The sequence below is a fragment of the Artemia sp. Qi Xiang Cuo genome, unplaced genomic scaffold, assembly GCF_049724085.1.
Source record: "Artemia sp. Qi Xiang Cuo unplaced genomic scaffold, ASM4972408v1 HiC_scaffold_22, whole genome shotgun sequence".
In the NCBI taxonomy this organism is placed as follows: domain Eukaryota; kingdom Metazoa; phylum Arthropoda; class Branchiopoda; order Anostraca; family Artemiidae; genus Artemia; species Artemia sp. Qi Xiang Cuo.
The window spans coordinates 2098501-2107417 of NW_028297431.1; the positions used below are offsets into that span (position 1 = coordinate 2098501).

General features: G+C 32.7%; 2 pseudogenes; one reads left to right on the plus strand and one right to left on the minus strand.

The window, feature by feature from the left end:
* The first annotated feature begins 269 nt into the window (after positions 1–269).
* LOC148939044 (lactosylceramide 4-alpha-galactosyltransferase-like) lies at positions 270–1146 on the plus strand (annotated as a pseudogene).
* Positions 1147–4318: 3172 nt separating this feature from the next.
* Positions 4319–5468, minus strand: LOC148939045 (lactosylceramide 4-alpha-galactosyltransferase-like; annotated as a pseudogene).
* Between the last annotated feature and the right edge of the window lie 3449 nt (positions 5469–8917).

The following is an 8917-nucleotide window of genomic DNA, read 5'->3' on the forward strand; positions in this document are numbered from 1 at the left end:
ATATTTTCAAGTATTTAAGCTGTTTTCTTATAAGATACGCTCTTCAGTATTTTTTCTTTTTTTCAGGTTTTGTCAAAATTACAAATAAAAATTTAAAACACTTATGATTGAACTTGTTATTTCTCAAGATATCTTTCTTCCAAGAGAATAAGATGAAAGTCCAAACGTGCATTATCGTTTTAATATGCCTGTTGTTTGTTACTATAATCATGGTAGTAAAGTTCACAAATGTTTAAGCAAAGTGGAATAAATGTCTCCAAATCCAAATTATGGAAACTGACATCGAAATTCATACGCTTAATGAGATCAGCTATCACCACGATTTCAACACGACCTTCTTTGTTGAGAGCAGCAACGCAGGATATTTAAATCCGTGAGAATTTTGCTCTGTTGAAGCTGCCGCTCGAGCACAATATCCACATCCTATTGTGATTTACATGACTGGAGTTAAAGAAGAAAAAATGGCACAGCAGAATGACTGGATAAAGAATCTTACTAATGTCAGGCTCGTCCATTTAGACACAAAGAAATTCTTTACAAATGATAACTTAGGACGAATCTATGAAGAAGTAAAGAGTACATCCTCCACAAAGTAGAGCATGTGTCTGATTTGGCAAGAATTGCGCTATTAAAAAAATTCGCTGGACTCTATATTGACTTGGATGCAGTTTTAATGAAGTCCACGGCACATCTTAATTCTTTTCTTTTAAAAAACTTTGTAAACGGAATACTTAAATTCCGCAAAGACAACCAATAATAGAGGCTCTGTATCACCGTTTGAATGAAACAAAGTTCAACCCCATGTTGTGGAGTGGTTTAGGTGAAGAACTTATAAGAAAGGTTGTAGTGAATACTTGTAACTTCACGACAAATAACTTCGAAGAGGCCAGTCTGAATTGCAATGTAACGTTCCTAAATGAAGAGTACTTCTTGCCCGTTTTCTGGGGCAACTGGAAGGATTTATTTGGAAAAGATATTGAATTAGAAACTTTTAAGCCTGAAGTGATGAAACCTGCTTACGCTATTGAATTTAGCAATTTCTTAACGTCCAATATTCCTATTATAAAAGGTAGGAGACAACTTTTTGAACAAGTTGCGAAAAAATACTGTCCAAGCGTTTATCACACCATGCCCAAGTTCTACTAGAGAAAATATGTTATATGGGATGGAAAAACTATTTGAAAAATAAAGTGAAGTTCAAAGAAAACATTATGATCATCCGTAAAATAAATAATGAAGTTTAGTAAAAAAAATGAAAAATTCATCCAAGATACTAAGCAAAATTTGCCAGAGCCAAAACCCTCAAAAACATTATCCCGTGACTTTATGTTGGACATTGTTCTATTGATCTTGTTTTCAATAATTTGAAAGATCACACAGGCTATGCATGACAAAATGAAAAAAAAACTACGAAGAAAAAAAGGAGGATATTTCCGGTCAATGAAAAACACAAGTTAAATTAATTTTGAAAAAAAACGATGAAAATATGACCTATATGATAAAATTGACGGCAGCAAAAAAACAGATATAAACATGGGCTGGTTTCCATAATTCTCTGTTCATAATTCCTATAATTTTGTTACTAAAGTATTATATTTAAAGGTTTTTTAAAAGCGTTTTTTAAAAGCATTTTTAGTTTTAAACTTCGTATTTTAATGTAAGTTGGTTTTTATACATATTTTTTCTTTAATGTTGTGCTGAAGACGGCCCTTGGACATAGGGCCGAAATATTCACCGATTTAAATTGCACTGTCTTGGAAAAAATTTCCCTATTGTTTTGAAGTTGTGTTTATTTGAACCTATGTTTACACTTTTTCTACTACGCCGACGACACCTATTGCACTGATTACACTGGCGACATCTCTTTTGGGTGCATTGACACTGGAAGTATTCGTAGTGAAGTGAAACTTCTTCTCTACAAAGTGAATGCAGTTTTTTTTTTGGCCAAAATCGGTTCTTTGGGCTTCTAGGAAAAATAACGACTGGAATTTGAATGTAGATGGGTATTTATTTCTTAGGATGCTTTGTTGACAGTTCATCACTAGAATCAAAATTGCAATTTCTGTGCTGACAATGTGCTACTGAAAAAAAAATATGAGGCGTGAAAAGAGCTTAACTTGTACCTAAAAAGTCAAAACTGATTTATTCAGTAAGTTTTTGATCCTCAAAAGATAATACACGGTACAGTTTTTTGTAGTCTGTATCTGTCCTCGAACAGAATCGGATGCTAATTTTGTTAAGACTGGATAATATGCCAAACTTTTGGCAAAGGTTGTGAAATTTGAAATTTTTCAAATTTTCAAATTTTTGATATTTTTTGGCTTTAATTTTGAAAACAAGGCATTTCAAAAGAAAATTACAGGCTTTGTCATAAGGATAAGAAAACTCCTTTTTCAAACATTCTAGAGGGAAATTTCTAGCCCACATTTAAACTCAGCTTTAAAATTTAAAATCAAAATGGCTGGTAAGCAAACCAATATAAAAAAAAATCAGTTGTTTTGGTTTCAAAAAAAGGACATCTCCTTCTTGATAAATGTTGTTTTCAACTTTGGGGCACATTTTTGTTCTAGTTCAAAATTTAAATATTTAGCTGATGGTAAGCAGCCTATTTTCAAACAAATCTAATGGCTTTGGTTTGGTAAACAAGATAGCTACTCTTAAAAATATTGAAAAATAATATTTGTATTGCGTATCATAGGCAGCGCAAGAGTGCTAACTAAGTAAACAACGATGTTGGCACAGTGTGATATTTTTTTTTCCTTTAGACCAGTGCACTTCGTATCAAAGGAGTTGTCATAGAAACTTCGGAAAGGGCTCATTCGATTGGAAATGGAAATGACTATTACCCATTTTAATAATCGAAAGTAATTGGAGGGCAACTAACATCCCCTCCACGCCACCATTTCCCGAGACACATCCAGTCAAAATTTAAGATAGCTATTTTGTTCAATGTAGTTGAAAATTCTGGAGATTATATCTTCGAGGTAGACACCCCCCCCCCACAGTCTTCAGGGTAAGGGTTGTAAATATTTTAGACCCGGGAGAAACATATTTAAGCGCCATTTATAATGAACTAAATAATGCTGATCGTTTTTACTTAAATATTAAAAAAATCACATTTTGCAACCTAATCTGTGATGATGTTTTACCTGGAAAGCGTTTAGCTTTTAAAAATGCTGTGTATAAATTTAAAAATTTTAATTCCCATTCAGTAGTGTATTTTTTCATTTAGTTACCGAAATGCCTATCTTTCCGCCTAAACATAAATTCAATAAGGAGTGGAATTTAAAACTTATTTTAAATATTTTAATTTTACAAATTAAAGCGTCAGGCTTTAAAAATACTTTGAGCTAAAATGTTCTAATTTTCCGCAACAAAATTTCAGTCTTACTTTTTAGCTTGCTGCTCAATTATATCTGAAATCCTCTAAAAAAGAATTCCAGCTTCCATTATTAAAAGACGATGATGTTTTATTTCTAATCTTACCTTTCTTATCTATAGTATCTACAGGAATAGGTTTATCAACTATAACAGGGGGTTCTTCGACCTTTATTTCAACTTCTGGAGTGCGATTCGTCGTAGATAAAAGAATATAAAGTAATTCTAGCCATAAAAAATGGTTTTGTATTTTTTTAACCTTTGATAAACTTTTGAAATTAGTTTGAAGAAAGAAGAAAATTTCGACATCTATTTAGTTAAGCGGATGTACAATTCAATTAAAAAAGGATTTGACATTCTCAGAACTGCTACAGGGAAACTACATTTGTGTTTGCTTATTGATGTTAGATGTTAAATACTGTTGATTGAAGACATTTTGGGTTGGACTAAAAATACTTTAAAAATACTTTAAAATACTTGCCTACAGCCTTGCTTTATTTAGAAAGATAAAAGAGCAACAAAGGATAATAAGGATGCGAGCAGCATACCTACCCCTAAGTAAACTGGATGCATTCAATCTCGACGTTGCAATAAAAAATTAATGGAAAGAAAATGCCAGCTGTAAGTGAAAAAAATGCCACACGTCGCTTTACGCTACAGCCTTTACTTCACTATAACCTAACTTCACTTCTTCGGTGTGTTCTGAATAATTAACAAATACCCAATTTTGTATTGATAAATATAAAACAATGTCCAATATCAAGTCACAGGATAATTTTTTTGAGGGTTTTGGCTCTGGCAAATTGCACTTACTATCTTGGATGAATTTTTCATTTTTTTTACTAAACTTCATTATTTATTTTACGAAGAATCATCCTGTTTTCTTTGAACTTCACTTTATTTTTCGAATAATTTTTCCATGCCATGCAACGTTTTTTCTCTAGTAGAACTTGGGCAAGGTGTGATAAACGCTTGGACAGTATTTTTTCATAACTTGTTCAAAAAGTTGTCTCCTACCTTTTATTATAGGAATATTCGACGTTAAGAAATTGCTAAATTCAATAGCGTATGCATGTTTCATCACTTCAGGCTTAAAAGTTTCAAATTCAATATCTTTTCCAAACAAATCCTTCCAATTGCCCCAGAAAACGGGCAAGAAATACTTTTCATTTAGGAACGTTACATTGCAATTCAGACTGGCCTCTTCGAAGTTATTTGTCGTGAAGTTACAAGTATTCACTACAACCTTTCTTATAAGTTCTTCAACTAAACCACTCCACGACATGGGGTTGAACTTTGTTTCATTCAAACGGTGACACAGAGCCTCTATTATTGGTTGTCCTTTGCGGAATTTAAGTATTCTGTTTACAAAGTTTTTTAAAAGAAATGAATTAAGATGCGCCGTGGACTTCATTAAAACTGCATCCAAGTCAATATAGAGTCCACCGAATTTTTTTAATAGCGCAATTCTTGCCAAATCAGACACATGCTCTACTTTGTGGGAGGATGTACTCTTTACTTCTTCATATATTCGTCCTAAGTTATCATTTGTAAAGAATTTCTTTGTGTCTAAATGGACGAGCCTGACATTAGTAAGATTCTTTATCCAATCATTCTGCTGTGCCGTTTTTTCTTCTTTAACTCCAGTCATATAAATCACAATAGGATGTGGATATTGTGCTCGAGCGGCAGCTTCAACAGAGCAAAATTATCGCGGATTTAAATATCCTGCGTTGCTGCTCTCAACAAAGAAGGTCGTGTTGAAATCGTGGTGATAGCTGATCTCATTAAGCGTATGAATTTCGATGTCAGGTTCCATAATTTGGATTTGGAGACATTTATTCCACTTTGCTTCGACATTTGTGTACTTTACTACCATGATTATAGTAACAAACAACAGGCATCTTAAAACGATAATACACGTTTGGACTTTCATCTTAGTCTCTTGGAAGAAAGATATCTTGAGAAAAAACAAGTTCAATCATAAGTGTTTTCAATTTTTATTTGTAATTTTGACAAAACCTGACAAAAAGAAAAAATACTGAAGACCGTATCTTATAAGAAAACAGCTTAAATACTTGAAAATATTTACGGAATATTTATGCAATTTTTCTATTACATCGCATTTCCAGTTTATAGGATTTTCCTATGTATTTGGTTATGTGTCATTTTTGTTTGAACCAGTGTACCTTTAAATTGAATCAACGCTGACGAAATCAAGAAACGGAAAAACAAGGAAAATCTACAATTTTGGGCTATATATTCGCACATTGGGGAAGGGGTTAAAGCATAATGAAAGTGTCTTCAAAATGCGTTAAATAAAAATTTTCTACATATTTTGAAGCAAGAATTGTTTTCTCAACATGTTTCTATTCTCAATAGCCTAAATTAACCACAGTAGGCTAATATATTCCAAAAAAGATAAAAGACAGAGCATAAACAAAAGAATATAAGTAAAAGAAAGGTCACAAACACCAAATAAAACCGGTAGATACAAAGAAAACACTTTGAAAAAATTATGATTGGGTTCGGAACAAACTTCAACACGAACACTTAAAAACACAATAAATGCTTGGGTAAATTATTGGGTCGCAACTGAGGCGGTTTTTGTTTTCAGTAAAGTAGTGTTATTTTTTGTTTTATTATTCAATAAATATTGAGAAATAGGATGTGTTAGTTTATTTGAGCTGGTGTATTTGCTATTATGCCAATTTTGAACAGAGGTTGGGGGTTGGGATACAGACGTCATGACTGCAAATAACTATATTATGAAAAATTGCTTAAGACGCAATCAAAAACTACTACTGATATTGTTAGCAACACACTACAGTACCAAGCCACCTGAGGGTGACACAACTGCGGACGCTCCTCCTCAATACCAACATGTTCAAAGCAACCCTCTTCACACCCTCCTAATGAGCACCAGTTTTCTTTTAATCCTTTCTTGCGACCTCTTCGCACTCAATTCGGGAACGACCTACTTTTTGTTTGGCCTTGGACGTTTGTTCATATAAACAACACGGGGAATCAAATGGTAGCCTATTACTCATTTGTTATTGTTGTAATTAGTTTAAAATAATATTTCAAGTGAAAAAAATCAGTAGGCTATTAGATAATACGTACATTATTTAAAATGTGAATAAAAGAAAGAAAACCCAAATATTACCCATTTTGGTCTGATTTCTAAATGGAAATCTTTTGATTCTCCTGTCTCTTAAATTTAATTTCTTGAGTGGAATCGAATCCTCGATATCGTTTTTTTCTTCTATGTCAAAATAATAAGAAAACTGAATGTTAGAACCCAACTGTTTGTAGTAACCTACCAGATAATGAATCTTACTTTCACTCAGGGTTGCGCCCGCTAGTGATTTATCACCAGATCTGGTGAATTTTCATCCGCTTGGTGATTAACATTTTATACGGAATTTCAAGGACGTAAAAAAACGGATGTTGACTCGAAAAACACTGGTTGAGTTACATAATTTCGTGCATGCTCCCAAAACATGTTTGACTACTTTATATCATACCAGTTTTTTAAGAAAAAAATTGTGCACGTAAACTCACGACATATATTCTTATGAAATTCTTATTAATAACAGAAAAAATATGTCTGCTTAAATTATATAATTATGAACATAATCTCAAAACATGTTTGACCACATTATACACTGTCAAAAAACCAGTCTGGTAATCTGACTTGGAAAGGTGCCATGGAACGTAATCTCCCCAAATAGCACAAGAAGGAACGTAAATGCCGAGAATAGCACAGGAAGGAACGTAAAGGCCGAGAATCCAGACGAGGCACCCTACTGATAGGAGCATATATTTGCATACTTGGGAAACCTGTAACGATAAGAGGCGGTTTTGAAATTTTCTTAGCAATAAGTGAATCATTCAGTTTAACAAAGAAGAATTAAGGCCCTATTAATATTTACACTGCTAAAGAAGCTCTTTCCTAAACATTGAAAGGTATTTTTATTTCAATTTAATTAAATATATTCGTTTAAAAAATAAAAAAGAATTTAAGAGCTACCAAGGTGAGAAGATTTGAGATTAAATAAATGTTCAAACTTAAATAAAATATTGAGCACCAAAAAAGAACAGAAACGACAATGAATAATCAAGTCTAACTTTCAAAACCAAAATTACCAAAAACAAGAGTAAGACTAACGCTCTATAGACCTTAGAAACGTCATGGTATCATTTACGATTCAATAAAAACAGTTTTTATTTCGAGCAGAATTTTAATATGCAAAATAATCAACAAAAATACAACGAAAATAATCGTGTTAACCAAGATTACTGCAGAAAACTAACGAAAGTAATTTGATTGTTTTAAAGGGGTGACTAACGGTTTCATATTCAGTGTATTAAAAAGGATCTAACCTTTTGGTTAGAATTTAAGAAAGGATAAAACTTCATTAGTACAGAACTTGCAGGAGCTGATAAAAATAAAACCCGAATTCGTCTTAAAACTATATTAGCTACATTAAAATAACTACCAATATAACTATAACCCAATAAAACGAATAACTATATTAAAATATTAAAATTGCCAATCAAACACTTTTCAGTCATTTATTGTTAAAAAAAATTACTTCAACTCATCCACATGGGTTTTTCGCTAGCAATTCGCCCTCCACTATAACTTCGCTAATACATCCTTCTGCCATTCCTCTTAGTTGTAAACACCCACTTTGAAAAATTGAGGGAACAAAAAGTGACAAGAATATAAATAATCTTTGGTCGGGCCAGTTTCCCCCTTAGTTGTAGATACCCGCTTTGAAAAATTGAGGGAACGAAAAGTGACAAGAATATAAATACTCTTTGGTCGGGCCAGTTTCACCATTAGTTGAAATCACCCAGTATTAAAAATTTGGTGAACTAAAATTGACAAGAAGATAAATACACTTTTGTGGGGCAAGTTTCCTCTTAGTTGTAAACATCCGCTTTGAAAAACTTGGGCAAAGAAAAGTGACAAGAATATGAATACTCTTTGGTCGGGCCAGTTTCCCCCTTAGTTGTAAGCACCCACTTTGAAAAATCGGGGGAACGAAAAGTAACAAGAATATAAATACTCTTTGGTCAGGCTAGTTTCGTCTTAGTTGTAAACACCCTCGGTGAACAATTTGGGGTAAGAAAACTGAAAAGAATATAAATACTCTGTGGTTGGTACAGTGTTTAACTTATTTGTAAAAACACAATTTAAAAAATTTGGGTACCAAAAGTTAAAATAATATAAATACTCATTGTTCGGGTAATTGTCCAACTACTTTTTAAAAAAACACTGATAAAATTTGGGGGACCGAAATTTGACTAAAAAATAAATCCTCTTGGTTCTTGCCAGTTTACTCTTAGTTGTAAAAACCCTCAGAGAGTAATTAGGGTAAAGAAAAGTGACAAGAATTAAAATATACTATGTTCGGGCCAGTTTCCACTTAGTTTAAAACACCCACGTGTAAAAATTGGGTGAACAAACAGTGACTAGAATATAAATACTCTTTGGTCGGGCCAGTGTCCAAATAATTTTTAAATACCC